Here is a 20,082-nt window from a genome sequence, read left to right as displayed (position 1 = left end):
ATGGGAAAACTCCCAGGTATAAAAGAGATGTGGGATGCCAGGCAGAGGTTTTGGCTGGTGCAGCCAGCAGCCGGTGCAGCCAGTGGCCGGCGCTGTAGCGCAGTGACGCTACACAGCACTCCGCACAAAGCGCACTGGTCTGGGTGCCCTGTTGAACCGGCAATGTGAGACTTGAGAGGGCTGAACTTGAGACTGAATGGGACTTGGACAGTGAGCCAGCCCAGGAGATTCCAGATAAACAGCGTTTGGGGTAGTGCAGAGGGACAAACACAATGGAGATTCCAAACACTCCTGGTGGAGAGGTTCCCTTAGGGCACAGCTGAACCCAGTACAGTGCTGCTCCATGGGGGAGGGTCGTCTGCCATTACTGAGGCAATCCTCCCCTACTGAGGTACACGCCCATTGCTGACGCAGCCTGCCGTTTCCGAGGCAATCCACTACAACAGAGAGGCTCCCCCGCAGGATGTACCCCGTGGCAGCATGGCGGACACTGCAGCAAAAGGGCAGAGCCTGCAGCAACAGGGTGAACCTCACACCAGCAGGGCGGAGCCTCGGTAGGCAAATAGTGACTAGACTGCCTACTACCTGGGCAGGACAGCACAACGGACACTCACAAAGAAAGCCCCAACTCCCCCACCAAGACAGAGCATCTGAGAAAAAAAGGGTTTTTTTATGAGTTCTGTTGCAGCAGAATTAAATGTAGCAGCCTAACAGTCCTGAATGAACAACAGAGCTCACAGCTCAGCAATTGAGCTCCTATAAAGTAGAGACTGTCTCCTCAAGCAGCTCCCTGACCCCTCTATATCCAGAAGACTGACATTTGGCAGGCATCATTCTGGGACAAAGATAGCAAAAAAGTAACTGGTAGCATCCCTCACTGTTCCGCAGCTGCTATAGGTGCACCCCAGACAAGCAGGGCCTGGAGTGGACCTCAGCAGTCGTACAGTGGAGGGGCTAGACTGGTAGAAGGAAAACCAAGTAACAGAAATACTTCATCATCAACAATCTGGGCGTCCACTCAGAGACCCAATCGAAAAGTCAGCAACTACACAGACGCTGGTGGATAAATCCACACAGATGGGAAGAAACCAGTGCAAAAAGGAGGGAAACACCCAAAACCAGAACACCTCGCATCCTCCAAAGGACCAAAACTCCTCACAAGCAAGGGAACAAAGCTGGACGGAGAATGACTGTGACGAAATGACGGAATTAGACTTCAGAAGGTGGATAATGAGAAACTTTTGTGAACTAAAAGAACATGTTTTAAATCAATGCAAAGAAACTAAGAACCTTGAAAAAAGATTTGAAAAAAGATTCGGGGAAATGATAACAAAAATGGATACCTAAGAGAGGAATATGAACGAATTAAAGGAGCTGAAAAACACAATACAAGAACTTTGCGAAGCATGCACAAGTTTCAACAGCTGAATTTACCAAGCAGAAGAAAGAATATCAGAAGTTGAAGATCAACTCACTGAAATAAAACGAGAAACCAAGATCAGAGAGAAAAGCGCAAAAAGGAATGAACAAAGTCTCCAAGAAATGTGGGACTATGTGAAGAGACCTAACCTACATTTGATAGGTGTACCAGAATGTGACAAAGAGAATGAATCCAAGTTGGAAAATACTCTTCAGGACATTATTCAGGAAAATTTCCCCCACCTAGCAAGGCAGGCCAACACTCAAATGCAGGAAATACAGAGAACACCACAAAGATATTCCGCAAGAAGAGCAACCCCAAGGCACATAATCGTCAGATTCAACAGGATTGAAATAAAGGAGAAAATACTAAGGAATGTCAGAGAGAAAGGTTGGGTCACCCACAAAGGGAAGCCCATCAGACTCACAGCAGATCTCTTGGCAGAAACACTACAAGCCAGAAGAGAGTGGGGGCCAATATTCAACATCCTTAAAGAAAAGAACTTTCAACCCAGAATTTCATATCCAGCCAAACTGAGCTTCATAAGGGAAGGAAAAAGAAAATCCTTTGCAAACAAGCAAGTACTCAGAGAGTTTGTCACCACCAGGCCTGCTTTACAAGAGCTCCTGAAAGATGCACTACACATAGAAAGGAACAACCAGTACCAGCCATTCCAAAATCACACTAAATGCTAAAGAGCAACAACATAATGAAGAATCTACAAAAACTAAAGGGCAAAACAGCCAGCGAGCACCAAAATGGCAGTATCAAATTCACACATAACAATATTAACCCTAAACATAAATGGACTAAATGCACCAATCAAAAGACACAGACTGGCAAATTGGATAAAAAGTCAAAACCCATCAGTGTGCTGTATCTAGAAAACCAATCTCACATGCAAGGATACACAAAGGCTCAAAATAAAGGGATGGAGGAAGATTTACCAAGCAAATGGAGAGCAAAAAAGAAGCAGGAGTTGCAATTCTCATCTCTGACAAAATAGACTTTAAAGCAACAAAGATCAAAAGAGACAAAGAAGGACATTACATAATGGTAAAAAGATCAATACAACAAGAAGAGCTAACAATCCTAAACATATACGGACACAATACAGGAGCACCCAGATACATAAGGCAAGTTCTTAATGACTTACAAAGAGACTTAGACTCCCATACAATAATAGTGGGAGACTTTAACACTCCACTGTCCATATTAGACAGATCAACCAGACAGAAAATCACCAAGGATATCCAGGGCTTGAACTCAGACTTGGAACAAGCAAACCTGACAGACATTTACAGAACTCTCCACCCCAAATCCACAGAATATACATTCTTCTCAGCACCACATCACACCTACTCTAAAATTGACCACATAATTGGAAGTAAAGCACTCCTCAGCAAATGCAAAACAACTGTAATCATAACAAACAGTCTATCAAACCATAGTGCAATCAAGTTAGAACTCAGAATTCAGAAACCAACCCAGAACTGCACAGCTTCATGGAAACTGAACAACTGGCTCCTGAATGTTGACTGGATAAACAATGAAAAGAAGGCAGAAATAAAGAAGTTCTTCAAAACCAATGAGAACGAAGACACAACATGCCAGAATCTCTGGGACACATTTAAAGCAGTCTCTAGAGGAAAATATATAAGTTCCCATATGAGGAGAATGGAGAGATCGAAAATTGACACCCTATCGTTAAAATTGAAAGAGCTAGAGGACCAAGATAAAAAAAACTCAAACCCAGCAGAAGACAAGAAATAACTAAGATCAGAGCTGAACTGAAGGAGATAGAGACACGAAAAACCCTTCAAAAAATTAATAAATCCAAGAGCTGGTTTTTCGAAAAGATCAACAAAATAGACAGACCACTAGCCAAATTGATTAAAAAGAAAAGAGAGAAAAACCAAATAGATGCAATAAAAAATGATAAAAAGGAAATAACCACAGATTCCACAAAAATTCAAACCATTATCAGAAAATATGACAAACAACTCTATGCACATAAACTAGTAAACCTGGAAGAAATGGATAAATTCCTGGACTCCTGTGTCCTCCCAAGCCTAAACCAGGAGGAAGCTGAAACTATGAATAGACCAATAACAAGGTCAGAAGTCAAGGCAGCAATTAACAGCCTACCACACAAAAAAAGCCCAGGTCCAGATGGGTTCATAGCCAAATTCTACCAGACACACAAAGAGGAGCTGGTACCATTCCGTCTGAAACTATTCCAAATAATCCAAAAAGAGGGAATCCTTCCCAAATCATTTTATGAGACCAATATCATCCGGATACCAAAACCTGGCAGAGACCAAACAAGAAAAGAAAACTTCAGGTCAATATCCATGATGAACATAGATGCAAAAATCTTCAATAAAATATTGGCAAGCCGATTGCAATAGCAAATCAAAAAACTTATCCATCATGATCAAGTAGAATTCATCCCAGGGATGCAAGGCTGGTTAAACATACGCAAGTCTATAAACGTAATTTACCACATAAACAGAACCAAAAACAAAAACCACATGATTATGTCAATTGATGCAGAGAAGGCATTTGACAAAATTCAACATCCCTTTATGCTAAAAACCCTCAATAAACTCTGTATCGATGGAATGTATCTCAAAGTAATAAAAGCTATTTATGACAAACCAACAGCCAATATCATACTTAATGGGCAAAAACTGGAAGCATTCCCTTTGAAATCTGGCACTAGACAAGGATGCCCTCTCTCACCACTCCTATTCAATATAGTACTGGAAGTTCTAGCCAGAGCAATCAGGCAAGAAAAAGAAATAAAGGGTATTCAAATAGGAAAGGTGGAAGCCAAATTGTCTCTATTTGCAGACGACATGATAGTATACCTAGAAGACCCCATTGCGTCAGCCCAAAAACTCCTGAAACTGATAAGCAACTTCAGCAAAGTCTCAGGATATAAAATCAATGTGCAAAAATCACAAGCATTCCTCTACACCAATAAAAGACTTAAAGAAAGCCAAATCAAGAGCGAACTGCCATTCACAATTGCTACAAAAAGAATAAAATACCTAGGAATACAACTCACAAGGAACGTAAGGGACCTCTTAAAGGAAAACTACAAACCACTGCTCAACGAAATCAGAGAGGACACAAACAGATGGAGAAACATTCCATGTTCATGGTTAGGAAGAATTAATATCATGAAAATGGCTATACTGACCAAAGTAATTTACAGAATCAACGCTATCCCCATCAAGCTACCATTGACTTTCTTCACAGAACTGGAAAAAACCACTATGAACTTCATATGGAACCAAAAGAGAGCCCGCATAGCCAAGTCAATTCTAAGCAAAAAGAACACAGTGGAGAGCATCACACTACAGGATTTCAAACTATACTACAAGGCTACAGTAATCAAAACAGCATGGTACTGGTATCAAAACAGAGATATAGACCAATGGAACAGAACAGAGGTATCGGAGGCAACACGATATATCTACTACCATACAATCTTTGATAAACCTGACAAAAACAAGCAATGGGGAAAGGATTTCCTGTTTAATAAATGGTGTTGGGAAAACTGGCTAGCCATGTGCAGAAAGCAGAAACTGGACCCCTTCCTGACACCTTACACTAAAATTAACTCCAGATGGATTAAAGACTTAAACATAAGACCTGGTCCCATAAAAACCCTAGAAGGAAATCTAGGCAAAACTATCCAGGACATAGGCGTAGGCAAGGACTTTACGAACAAAACACCAAAAGCATTGGCAACAAAAGCCAAAATAGACAAATGGGACCTAATGAAACTCCATAGCTTCTTCACAGCAAAAGAAACAGTCACTAGAGTGAATTGGCAACCAACAGAATGGGAAAAAATGTTTGCAGTTTACCCATCTGACAAAGGGCTGATATCCAGAATTTACAAAGAACTCAAACAGATTTACAGGAAAAAACCAAACAAGCCCATTCAAAATTCGGCAAAGAATATGAACAGACACTTTACAAAAGAAGACATATATGAGGCCAACAATCATATGAAAAAATGCTCATCGTCACTGGTCATCAGAGAGATGCAAATCAAAACCACATTGAGATACCATCTCACGCCAGTCAGAATGGCGATCATTAAAAAATCTGGAGACAACAGATGCTGGAGAGGATGTGGAGAAAAAGGAACACTTTTCACTGTTGGTGGGAGTGTAAATTAGTTCAACCATTGTGGAAGACAGTGTGGTGATTCCTCAAGGCCTTAGAAATAGAAATTCTATTTGACCCAGCAATCTTATTACTGGGTATATATCCAAAGACTATAAATTGTTCTACTATAACAACACATGCACACGAATGTTCATTGCCGCACTGTTTACAATAGCAAAGACCTGGAATCAACCCAAATGCCCATTGATGATAGACTGGATTGGGAAAATGTGGCACATATACACCATGGAATATTATGCAGCAATCAGAAATGATGAGTTTGTGTCATTTGTAGGGACACGGATGAATCTGGAGAACATTATTCTCAGCAAACTGACACAAGAACAGAAAATGGAATACTGCATATTCTCACTCATAGGCGGGTAATGAAAAATGAGAACACATGGACACAGGGAGGGGAGTACAAACACTGGGGTCTATTGGGGGAAAGGGGGAGGGCCAGCGGGAGGGGGAGCTGGGGAGGGATAGTCTGGGGAGAAATGCCAAATGTGGGTGAAGGGGAGAAAGGAAGCAAAACACACTGCCATGTGTGTACCTATGCAACTGTCTTGGATGTTCTGCACATATACCCCAAAACCTAAAATGCATTGAAAAATTAAAAAAAAATGCAGTACATATACACAGTGGAGTACAATTCATTTATTTAAAAAAAAATTGAGATTCAGTCATTTGCAACAACACAGACAGAATTGGAGATCATTATGTTTAGTGAAATAAGCCAGGAACAGAAAGACAAACATCACATGTTCTCACTTATTTGTGGGATCTAAAAATTAAAACAATTGAGTCCATGGAGATACAGAGTAGAAGGATGGTTACCAGAGGCTGGGAACGGTAGTGAGTGGGTGAAGGAAAGTGGCAATTGCTAATGGGTAAAAAAATAGTTTGAATTAATGAATAGGGCTTAGTATTTAATAGCACAATAAGGTGACTATAGTCAATAATCATTCAATTATACATTTTTAAATAACTAAAAGAGTATAATTTAATAAAGTATAAAGACAACATGAAGAATGAGGGAAATTATTTGCAATTTTTAAAATCTGACCAGGGTTAATATCCAAAATATACTACTAACTCAAACAACTCAACAGAAAAAAATACTGTAATTAAATATGGGTAAATAAACTAAACAGATATCACTCAAAAGAGACATACAAATGGCAAATGGGTATATGAAAAATGCTCATGATTATGTCAGCGAGAAAACTCAAATCAAAGCCACAATGAGATATCAGCTTACTCCAGTTAGAATTGCTATCATCAAAAACACAAAAGACAGCAAATGCTAGTGAAGATGCAGAGAAAGAGAACTCATAAACTGTTATTGGTAATGTAAATTAGTACTGACATGATGGAAAACAGTATGAAGAATTCTGAAAGAACTAAAAATAGAACTACCATATAATCCAGCAATTCCATTCTTGGGTATATAACCAAATGAAAAGATATTGTTATATCAAAGAGAAAGCTATAATTCCATATTTACTTAAAGCACTGTTCATCATAGCCAAGATATGGAATCAACCGAAGTGTCCAACAGCAGATAAATGGGTAAAGAAAATATGGTTTAAAAACATACACAATGGGCCAGGCGCGGTGACTCACACCTGTAATACCAGCACTTTGGGAGGCCGAGGCGGGTGGATCACGAGCTCAAGAGATCAAGACCATCCTGGTCAACATGGTGAAACCCCGTCTCTACTCAAAACAAAAAAATTAGCTGGGCATGGTGGCGTGTGCCTGTAATCCCAGCTACTCAGGAGGCTAAGGCAGGAGAATTGCCTGAACCCAGGAGGAGGAGGTTGCAGTGAGCCGAGATCATGCCATTGCACTCCAGCCTGGGTAACAAGAGCGAAACTCCGTCTCAAAAAAAAAAAAAAAATACACAATGAAATAGTAATTACCAATTTTTAAAGAAAAAGCAGAAAATTCTGCTATTCACAGCCACGTGGTTGAGATTAAAGGACATTATGTTAAGTGAAATAAGCCTGGCACAGAAAGATAAATCACACATGTTCTTATTCATCTGTGGAAGCTAAGAAAGTTAATCTCATAGAAATAGAGAGCAGAATAGTAGATAGAGAAGTAGAGGGGATAGCCAGAAGTTGGTTAACACATACAAAAGTTCAGCTATATAAAAGGAGTAAGTTTTAGTGTTCTATAGCATTTTACAGTGACTATAATTAATAACATATTACTGTATATTTTCAAATAGCTAGAAGAGCAGATTTTTAATGTTTCCAGCACAAGGAAATGAAAAATATTTGAGGTTATAGATATATTCATCATCCTGCTTGAGCATTACACAATGTATACATGTACTGAAATATTAAGTACACCCCATAAATATGTTCAATTATTGTGTCCACTAAAATAATAAATTATAAATTTATAATAATATATCAATAATATAAATTTATATTATGCATTATGATCTATAATATGCATTTATGATAATGTGTTTAAATATATACTATATTTTACTATTATACATTGTAATATTTATAAATTATAAATAAATTATAATAATTAAGTGAATCAAATAAAGGCTAAGAAAACACAAGAAAATAACAAGCATTGGTGAGAATATCGAGAAAGTAAAATCCTTATGTCCTGCTGATGGGAATGTCATGTAAAATGGTGCAGCTGTTAAGAAAAATGTTAAGGCAGTTCAAGAACTAAAAATAGAATTACCACATATCCCAGAAATGTCACTTCTGGGTATACATTCAAAAGAATTGAAAGCAGCACATCAAAAAGATGTTTGTTTGCCCATATTCATAATAGCATTACTCACAAAGCCAAAAGGTGAAAGTAATTTCAGGGCCCATCAACAGATAAATGGGTAAGAAAATTTGGTTTATATGTACAACAGAATATTATTCACCCTTAGAAAGGAAGAAAAATCTGACACATGCAAAAACATGAATGAAGCCAGGAACATAACATTAGACTAAGTGAAATAAGCCAGTCACAAAGGAGCAAATACGTTATGATTCCACTTTTATGAGGTAACCAGCATATTCAGTTTTATGGAGACACAAAGTAGAATGTTGGTTGCCAGGGGATGGTCGGAGGGAGAAATGTGGAGTTATCATTTGAGGTGGCGGTAGGTTCTACAACATTTTTTCTTGCATCATCCATGTCTCTGGACACTTCTTTTTGGGCAACCCATTCCATTTGATAAATTTCAGAGCAAGTGACAAGGGAATGGGAATTTTAACTGCAGCTAGTCTACACAGCCTCTGGCAGATAAGACTGACAAAGATATCAAAGAATGTGGTGGGCCTCCCTTACAAGGTTCATCTCCTGTTCTTGTGTTACTATGGACATGCTTCGTGAAATTATTAGTATGAATTAGTTTGCGTAGTTGAGAAAATTATACTATTTTGGTTTTGTTTGTTGACTGCTTTATTGGTAAGACAGGGTTTTGTCATGTTGCCCAGGCTGGTCACAAACTTCTGAGCTCATGCCATCTGTCCACCTCAATCTCACAAAGTGCTGAGATTACAGGCATGATCTACAATGCCTGGCCAAGAGTTATTATTAAATGGGTATCAAGTTTTCATTTTGCAAGATTAAAAGAATTATAGATGTATGACAGTGATGTTTGCACAACAATATAAATGTAATTAATGCTAATATACTATAGGCTTAAAATGATTAATATAGAAACTTTTGTGTTATGTGTTTTTTGCTGCAATTTATTTTACAAAATTTTAAAAATTATACACAACTAATAAGTGAGATTTATCCCAGAAATGCAAGGGTGGTTCAACAAGAAAGTCAATCAGTGTATACTATATCATATTGGAATAAAAGGGAAAAACATGTTCATCTCATTAGATGCATAAAAAAGTTGACAACTTTCAACACCCATTATAACAAAACCACTCAAAAAGCTATAAATGAAATAAAACTCCCTTACCATAATGAAGCATATTTATGAAAACTTAAAAGCAAGAGAATACTAAATTGTGAAAGGTTAAAACCTTACAACTTAAAATCAGAAAGGAAAGAACAAAAACAAGGATGTCCACTTTTCCTACTATTAAACATAGTATTGGAAATTTTAGCCAGAGCAATTAGGCAAGAAAATAAAATAAAATCCATCCAAATAGGAAATAATAAATTCAAATCATGTGTATTTGAGGATAACGTAATTCCACATGTAGAAAAATCTCATACAATACACAAAGAAAACAAGTAGAGCTAATAAATGATTTCAGCCTAATCATGGTAAAAGATCAATGCCAAAATTAGTTGTGTCTCCATACATCAACAATAAAAAAAATTTAATCAAGTGATACAGAGAAGGCCTTAGACAAAATTCAACAGCCCTTTATGCTAAAAACCCTCAATAAACTAGGCATTGATGGAACATATCACAAAATAATAAAAGCTATTTATGACAAACCCACAGCCAATATCATACAGAATGGGCAAAAACGGGAAGCATTCCCTTTGAAATCTGACACTAGACAAGGATGCCCTCTCTCACCACTCCTATTCAATACAGTATTAGAAGTTCTAGCCAGAGCAATCAGGCAAGAAAAAGAAATAAAGGGTATTCAATTAGGAAAGGAGGAACACAAATTGTCTCTATTTGCAGATGACATGATTGTATATTTAGAAGACCCCCCTGTCTCAACCCAAAATCTCCTGAAACTGATAAGAAACTTCAGCAAAGTTTTAAGATACACAATCAATCTGCAGAAATCACAAGCATTCCCATACACCAATAACAGACTTAAAGAGAGCCAAATCAAGAGCTAACTCCCATTCACAATTGCTACAAAGAGAATAAAATACCTAGGAATACAATTAACAAAGGATGCAAAGGACCTCTTCAAGGAGAACTACAAACCACTGCTCAAGGAAATAGGAGAGGACACAAACAGATGGAAAAACATTCCATGCTCATGGTTAGAAAGAATAAGTATTATGAAAATGGCTATACTGCCCAAAGTAATTTATAGATTCAACACTATCCCCATCACCTTCTTCACAGAATTGGAAAATCACCTTAAACTTCATACGGAACCAAAAGAGAGCCTGCATAACCAAGCCAATCCTCAACAAAAAGGACAAAGCTGGATGCATCATGGTACCTGACTTCAAACTATACTACAAGTCTACAGTAATCAAAACAGCATGGTACTCATACCAAAACAGAGATATAGGCCAATGGAACAGAACAGAGGCCTTGGAGGCAATGCCACACATCTATAACCATCTAATCTATGACAAACCTCACAAAAACAAGCAATGGGGAAAGGATTCCCAGTTTAATAAACGGTATTGGAAAAACTGGCTAGCCATCTGCAGAGAGCTGAAACTGGACCCCTCCTTACACTCTACACTAAGATTAACTCCAGACGGATTAAAGATTTAAACATAGGATGGAGGCAGCAAACCACATTGCCATGTATGTACCTATGCAACAATCCTGCATGATCTGTACATGTACTCCGGAACCTAAAGTATAATTTAATAAGAAAAAAGAGAGAGAGAGAGAGATGCAGCAATGGTTCTAGAAGAAAACACACACACACACACACACACACACACACACACACACACACACACACACACTGAGAAGTCCTGAATCTTTATTTTACCATTTTTCTGAAATGACTGTGTGTGCTTACATCTACATAATAGCTATCACCACTTTCTGATCAATTTTAAAAACTAATTCTTTCAATAAGTGTTTTTCACAAAAAATCCTGGATTCAATTCTAAAATCAGAATAAACTATGCAAACTTTGAATCCAAAAAAAAAGAAAAGATTTAAACATAAAACCTAATGCCATAAAAATCCTAAAAGAAAACTAGGCAAAACCATTCAGGACATAGGCATTGGCAAGGACTTCATGACTAAAACACCGAAAGCAATGGCAACAAAAGCCAAAATAGAAAAATTGGATCTAATAAAACTTATCAGCTTCTTCATAACAAAAGAAACAATCATCAGACTGAACTGGCAACCAACAGAATGGGAAGAAATTTTTGCAATCTACCCATCTGTCAAAGGGCTGATATCCAGAATCTACAAAGAACTAAACAGATTAACAAGAAAAAAAAAAACATTCAAAATTTGGTGAAGGATATGAGCAGACACTTTACAAAAGAAGACATATATGAGGCCAACAAACATATGAAAAAATACTCATTATCACTGGCCATCAGAGAAATGCAAATCGAAAATGGTATCACATTGATATACCATCTAACACCAGTTAGAAAAGCAATCATTAAAAAATCTGGAGACAGATGCTGGAAAGGATGTGGAGAAAATAGGAACACTTTTACACTGTTGATGGGAGTGTAAATTAGTTCAACCATTGTGGAAGACAGTGTGGCAATTCCTCAAGGATCTAGAAATAGAAATTTCATTTGATCCAGCAATCCTATTGCTGGGTACATACCCAAAGGATTGTAAATCCTTCTGTTATAAAGACACATGCACATGTATGTTCATTGCACACTGCTTACAATAGCAAAGACCTGGAACCAACCCAAATGTCCATAAATGATAGACTGTACAAAGAAAATGTGGCATATATACACCATGGAATACTATGCAGCCATTAAAGAGGATGAGTTCATGTCCTTTGTAGGGCCATGGATGAAGCTGGAAACCATCATTCTCAGCAAACTGACACAAGAACAGAAAACAAAACACCACATGTTCTCACTCATAGGCAGGTGTTAAACAATGAGAACACATGGGCACAGGGAGGAGAACATCACACACTGGGGTCTGTTGGGGGGGTGGGTAGCTAGGGGAGGGACAGCAGTGGGTGGGGAAGTAGGTGAGGAATAACATTAGGAGAAATACCTAATGTAGGTGATGGGGGAATGGAGGCAGCAAACCACTCATATGTTACATGAATATACATATGTAACAATCCTGCAAGATCTGCACATGTACCCCGGAAATTAAAGTATACAAAAAAATATCTTAAAGGCAGCTAGAGAAAAAGGTCAGGTCACATACAAAGAGAATCTTGTCAAGATACCAGGGGACGATCAGTCTATTTTCAATATTTATTTAAAAAGGAAATTAGAAGAAAGAATTTTCTATCCTGCCAAACTAAGTTTCATAAGCAAAGAAGAAATAAAATCTTGTCCAAACAAGTAAATACCAGGAAATTCTGTTACCATTAGACCAGCCTTATAAGAGATCATTAAAAGAGTTCTAAATATGTAAATGAAAGACCTGCTACCACAAAACGCACTTAAGTATATAGCCCACAGATTCTATAAAGCAGTCACACAATAGAAATTGCAAAGCAACCAGCTAACAATTTCACAATTGTATAATCAAAACCTCAGGTAAAAGGCAAAGAGTAGTACATTGGATTAAAAATAAGACCCATCCTTCTACTGTCTTCAGAAATACAAAGCCCATCTTTGGTAGAAGTAGAAGAGCCATCTCAAACCTAGAAGACCCATCTCAGACCTAGAGAACCCTAAAGAACCTTCCAAAAAGCTCCTGGAACTGTAACACAACTTCAGTGAAATTTCAGTACACAAAATAAATGTGTAAAAATCAGTGGCATTTTTATACACTAAAAATTTTCATGCTGAAAGCTAAATCAAGAACCCAATCCCATTTACAATAGCCACAGAAAGAAAACCAGGAATACAGCTAAAAAGGGGGGCAAAAGTTCTCTACAAGGGAGAACTACAAAACACTGCTGAACAAAATCATAGATGACACAAACAAATAGAAAAACAGCTCATGCATATGGATTGAAACAATCAATATCATTAAAATGACTAGACTGCCAAAGCAAACTACAGATTCAGTGTTATTCCTATCAAACTACCAGTGTCATTTTTCACAGAATCAGAAAAAAAACTATTGTAAAATTCATATGGAGCCAAAGAAGAACCCAAATAGCCAAAACAATCCTAAGCAAAAAGTACAGTTGAAAGCTTCACATAAGTTTACTTCAAATTATACTGTAAGAGTACAGTAACCAAGACAACATGTAACTGGCACAAAACAAATTGAATAGAAGTAGAGAAGCCAGAAATAAAGCCACACTCCTGTAGCTAACTGATCTTCAACAAAGTTGACAAAAATAATCAATGAGGAGATGAGTATCTATTCAGTAAATTGAACTAGGATAACTGGCTAGCTATATGCAGAATGAAACTGGAACACTTCCTTGCACCACATACAAAGATTAACTTGAGATGGAATAATGATCTAAATTTAAGACCTAAAACTATAAGAATTCTATAGAAAAAAAATCTATGAAATATCATTCTAGATACAGGCTTTGTCAAAGAATTTATGAATAATTCCTCAGAAGCAACCGGAACCAAAATGAATATTGACAAGTGGGACCTAATAAAAGAGCTTCTGCACAGCAAGAAAAACTATCAACAGAATAAACAGGCAATCTACAGAATGGGACAAAATATTTGCAAACTGTGAATCCAACAATGGTCCAATATCAAGAATTTATAAGAAACTTAGACAACTCAACGAGTTAAAAAACAACCCCATTAAAAAGTGGGCAAAAGACATATTCTTCAAAGAAGACACACATGACCAACAAGCATATGACAAAAATGCTCAACATCACTAATCATCAGATAAATGCAAATCAAACCACAATAAGATATCTCATACCAGTCAGAATGGATATAATTAAAAAGCCAAAAAATAAGAGATGTTGGTGAGGCTGCAGAGAAAAGGGAACACTTATACACTACTGGTGGGAATGTCAGTTAGTTCAGCCATTATGGGAAGCAGTTTGGAGCTTTCACAAAGAACTAAAAACAGAACTACCATTTGATGCAACAATTCCACTGCTGGGCATGCACCCAATGGAAAACAAATTGTCCTACCAAAAAGACACATGTGCTTGTATGTCCTTCCTTGCACTAGTCACAATAGGAAAGAACCAACCAATGGTATGTGGCATAAAGAAAATGTGTTATATATACACCATGAAATGCTATGCAGCTGTGAAAAAAATCATATCTTTGCAGCAACATAGATGCAGCTGAAGGCCATTATCTTGAGAGAATTAATGCAGCAACAGAAAACCAAATACCACATGTTCTCATATAAAAGTGGGACACAAATATGGAAACAATACACACTGGCAATTACTATAGAGGATAGAGAGATATAAAAGCAAGAGCTGAAAAACTACCTATTGGATACTATCCTCACTACCTGGGTGATGGAATTATTTGTACCCTAAACTTTAGCATCACACAATATACCTATGTAACAAACTTGAACATGCACTTCCTGAATCTAAAATAAAAGTTGAAAAAAATTTTTTTAAAAGATATTTTATATCATATCATTTCAAAATCAGCCAATCAATGATGATAACTAAATACAGAATTTAAAGTAAACTTGATTTTAAAACTAAACTGGTCCTCCGTCTCCAAGGTGGGATGCAGATATTAGTGAAGACCCTTACTGGTAAGACCATCACCCTCAAGGTCAAGCCCAGTGACACCACTGAGAACGTCAAGGCAAAGATCCAGGACAAGGAAGGCATCCTTCCTGACCAGCAGAGGTTGATCTTTGCCAGAAAGCAGCTGGAAGATGGGTGCACCCTGTCTGACTACAACATCCAGAAAGAGTCCACTCTACATCTGGTACTTTTTTTTAAAGTGTTCCAACGTTATTTACAACCAGACAGCCCTGCTACCACCCACCCCCTCCCCATGCCTCCTCAGCATTGCTCTGGGGGAAGAGCTGGATGAACTATGACCCTTCTGCCAAGCCCAGGTGCTAGGAGGAACCACTTGCTTGAGATGTGCAGGGTGGACTCATCACTTCTGGGCTTGTGCACTGGCCCATTGAATCTTGTCAGCCATGGCCCCATCTGTGGCTTCCATGCAGTGGGACAATACGAGGCTTAGCTCAACCTCGTTCAGGTGTTCGATGGCCACATCTGCAACCTGAGCCACATCGCCAATGAGAAGCAAAGCCTTGACCTTCTGCTCAGGACCCACATGGGAAGCATACTTCTTGATTTTGTTGTGTTGTTTCATGCAGATCTCCACAAAAGGCAGGTAGCCAGTGGGTGATTTATTGCTCTTGGAAAACTTCTCTAGGTCTTCCCAGTCTTCCAAATCTGCCAGGACAGTCAGCTTCAGCCACCAGAGCCTCTTGACAGGGATGCGGAAGTCACGTGCCAGCTGCTCTGCACGCTTGTTGCAACCACCAAGAATGAGGGCGGTAAAAATGTTATACAGAGACAGGTGTAGGAACTGGCCCCCTAGCTTGTATTCTAAGCTCCGCCATAGCCATAGGAGCTGCATTTGATCCTCTGTAGCCTTGGCTGCAAACTCATTCTAGGCCTTGTAGAAGGCATCGGTGGCTGTCCTCAATCTGCTTTTCTGCAGCATAGCTGGCTCAGATGTGGAAGCTGCCCAATTCCTGGTGATTGTAAAGGTCCTTCAGCATCTCTAGCTCTTGATGCTTACAGAATGGTCAGTACAAACTCAGGGCCATGGGCTGATTCTGAAGAGTCATGAAAAAAAATCTCCTCGGTTCAGCTCATTCTTCAGGTGCAGCAACACTGTGAACACCAGGTCAGTCCCCACTCTCAATGGCCTTGCTTAGCACCAGTTTGCTCCTCTTCATCTTTAGGAGAAGGGGTATCTGATCCCCTGAGCATGGCTCATACTCCAGCAGGTTGATGGCCAGTTCCGTGTGGCCACAGCCATAGGCTCATGCAGCAATGTCAGAGTAAGAGACACCAGGCATGTCCCCCAGCTTCTGGTTAATGGCTCGAGCCACATCCTCATCTGAGACATCCTTCTGTTGCACCTTGTAGGCCCAAAGGGCCAGGATTCTGCTGATGCCCTGTACTTCAGGAAAGTGCAAGTACTTGCCTATCTGGATGACAGGGGATCCTTAACACAAGCCTGTCCAGCAGCACCTGGATGGTGAGCTGCTTGTGTTGGCTATAGGTGAGTGGGATCCCAATGTGATAGTCCCTAATGGCATTGAGCACATGCAGGTCTTGACACATTTGCATGAAGCTGTCGGGTGGAAATCTGTCCAGGAAACACTTTCCGAAGGAGGCGGCCCCGAGCAGACTTTTCCGCATGTCTGGCTGGTACTCATGTCCTGCAGCTTCAATACACTGCTGCACGGCCTGGGTCAGCTGACCCAGCTCCTGGATCTCCCGCAGGTACTCATCTGCCTTCTGGCTCTCTTTCTCATATTCCTTCTGAGCCTCCAGGAGCAGCGCCCCAGGGGCTATTGAGGCAATTTTGAAGATCTCCTTGCTGGCCTCTGGAACCTCATGCAGAAACTCATGGGTGCTGCGGGAGAAGATGCAGACACCATGGAGCTCAGGTACCAGGTAGGAGTCCTCGTCCAGCACAAACTGGGTGCTCTCAGGTGCATCGCCCACCATGATCAGCCACCTCTCCCAGGCCGCCAACACAGCCCTCTCCTTGCTACGAGGACAGCTGCATCAGACATAGACAAGCAAGCTGGAAACTTGTGTGGGTGAACGTGGGTAAGAAAGAACTACCTGTGACTAGGTATGTTCAAAATGGCGGCTTTATCATCCCTTCCCTTTGGCAGCCACGTGTACCATAAGGAGCAGACAAAATGGCACAAGTCAAGTGGGAAGTCCTATTTGCATAATAAGATTAGAGTGGGGTGGCCGGCCTTCCCCACCTACTATGTAAATGTCACACTTGATTGAACCAATCATCTGCTTTGGAGGTGCCCAGATGTTGCAGTTGAACTCACACAGCTTCTCCTTGAGTGATGCTGTCCCCATTCAGATGTAACCTGTGTCTGTGAAGAGTGCCAGATGTTGGTAGGTGAAGGAGACAGCCATCTGCAGGAAGCTGCTTACTCCTGGGGCCAGGCCATGGGGGTCACTGTGAAGCAAGTTGCATGGTTCAGGAGGTATGGATCAGATACCACAGCCAGAATAATGTGTGCCACTCTGTCCTGGCACAGCACAGTCCACAAGAAGGGTACACTTTGCAGACCTGGCACCTCTGGCATCCTGTGGAGTTTTAGGTCACCCATATTGGCACTAAGGGTGAAGCAGTGCAGCACAATGTACAGGCTACTATTTGTTAGAAAATGATTTGGGGCTGCTTTTCATTAAAAAGAGAAACCTTACCAAGGACTCCCAAATGCTTACTATCTCCCTAAGTAATTTCTTCTTAATTTCTGTATCAGCAAGTACTCAATTTCCAACTTCAAAAATTACTACAAAGTATAATAATCAAAACAGTGTGGTACCAGCATACAGACACCAAGACCAATGGAATAAAACTGAAATCAAGAAATAAACCTAAACATCTATGGCCAATTTACTTCGATCAAGGGTGCCTAGACCATTCAATCTGGGGGAAAAATTCTCTTCAATAAATGATGATAAGACCATTGGATGATGAAATGCAAAAGAATGAAGCTGGAACCTTCCCTACCTCACTCCAAATGAAAAATATAACAAACAATGACTGGAAAAACTTAAATATAAGAGCCAAAACTATAAAACTCTTAGAATAAAACACAGGAGTAAATCTTTATGACTTAATATTTGGCAACAGATTTATAAATTTGATACCAGAGTGGCAAAAGAAAAAATAGATAAACCAAACTTCATCAAAATTAAACTCTGTCCAACAAGAATATAATTAAGAATGTGAAATAGCCACTGACAGAATGGGAGGAAATATTTTTATATTATGTATATGTGAGAGTTTAATGATTTGAATACATAAACAATTCTAAGAGCTTAAAAAGAAAAATAAAGGCAACTTAAGTTAAATAAAAAATGGACTTAAATGGCATTTCTCCAAAGAAGATATACAAATAAGTAGTAGTATATTAAAAGAAGTTCAGAATCACTGATCATTAAATACAAGTTAAAACCACAATGAAAGCTGGGTGTGGTGGCTCACACATGTAATCCCAGCACTTAGGGAGGCCAAGGTGGGCAGATCATCTGAGGTCAAGCGTTCTAGACCATCCTGGCTAACATGCTGAAACACCATCTCTACCAAAAATATAAAAATTGGCCAGGTGTTGTGGTGCATGCCTGTAATCCCAGCTACTCTGGAGGCTGAGGCAGGGGTATTGCTTGAACCCAGGAGGCAAGGTTTCAGGGATCTGAGATCATGTCACTGCACTCCAGCCTGGGCAACAGAGTGAGACTCTGTCTCTAAATAAATCAATAAATTCACATTGAGATACCACTTTGCATTCACTAGGATGGCTTTAATAAATACAGAAAATGACAAGTATTAGCAACTATGTGGCAAAATAGAAATCCTTCTACATTGCTGGAAGGAATATAAAGTGCCACATTCACTGTAAAATTTGACTCTTATACAAGAAGATAAACATAAAATTACCATTTGACTCAGCAACTCAACTCCTGAGAATATACCCAAGAATAATTTAAATATGCTCATAAAGAAACATACACAATGGTCAACACAAGATTATCTATAAGATCCCAAAGTTGGAAACAATGCAAATGTCCATAAACAGATGAATAACAAATTGTGATATATGTGCATGGAAAATGAAATATTTTTCAGCCACAAAAGAGAATGAGGTGCTGATATATATGCTGCAACTTAGATGACTCTTCAAAACATTATAAGTGAAACAACCCAGAAATAACAGGTTACATATGTTATGAGTCCTTTATATAGACATAACAGGCAATATCATAGAGACAGAAAGATTACAGGTTATTACATGATGTGGTAAGGGAATGGAGTGATTATTTAATCAATATGATATGTTTTTGTGGAGTGATAAAAACATTTTGAAACCAGAGAAAGCTAGTGGTTTTACAACACTGTGAAAATATTAAATACCACTTAAGTGTACTCTTTAAACTGGTTAATCTATGTTATGTGAATTTCACTTCAATTTTTTAAATGGCATAACTCCCTGTTCTACAGATTTAATGCAATCCTGTCAAAATCCCCTTTGGTTCCTTTGAAGAAAAGCAAGTTCTTAGAGACCTACAGAGACTTAGACTCCCAATTTGTTAGTCTGCGTCTTTAATTAGGGCATTTAGCCCATTTACATTTAAGTTTAATAGTGTTATTTGTGAATTTGATCCTGTCATTATAATGCTAGCTGGTTATTTTACCCATTAGTTGACACAGTTTCTTCATAGTGTCAATGGTCTTTATCATTTGGTATGTTTTTGCAGTGGCTGGTACTAGTTGTTCCTTTCCATATTTAGTGCTTCCTTGAGGAGCTCTTGTAAGGCAGGCCTCATGGTAACACTTTCTCAGCATTTGCTTGTCTGTGAGGGATTTTATTTCTCCTTTACTTATGAAGCTTAGATTTTCTGGATATGAAATCTGGGCTAAAAATTATATTATTTAAGAATGTTAAATATTGGTCCCCAGTCCCTTCTGGCTTGTAAAGTTTCTCCTGAGAGATCTGCTGTTAG

At 38.9% G+C, this 20,082-nt stretch overlaps 1 protein-coding gene and 1 pseudogene across 1 annotated transcript in view; both read right to left on the bottom strand.

Annotated features, from left to right (window-relative positions):
- CYP2C19 (cytochrome P450 2C19) overlaps positions 1 to 20,082 on the bottom strand; it is a 102,363-nt gene that overhangs the window by 33,908 nt on the left and 48,373 nt on the right. The window lies entirely within an intron of this gene.
- LOC144578505 (vacuolar protein sorting-associated protein 16 homolog pseudogene) lies at positions 9,803 to 18,158 on the bottom strand (annotated as a pseudogene).

Source organism: Callithrix jacchus, chromosome 12 (genome assembly GCF_049354715.1).
Source record: "Callithrix jacchus isolate 240 chromosome 12, calJac240_pri, whole genome shotgun sequence".
NCBI lineage: Eukaryota > Metazoa > Chordata > Mammalia > Primates > Cebidae > Callithrix > Callithrix jacchus.
Note: the sequence above shows the minus strand (reverse complement) of the source record. Positions and strands in the feature narration are given on the sequence as shown.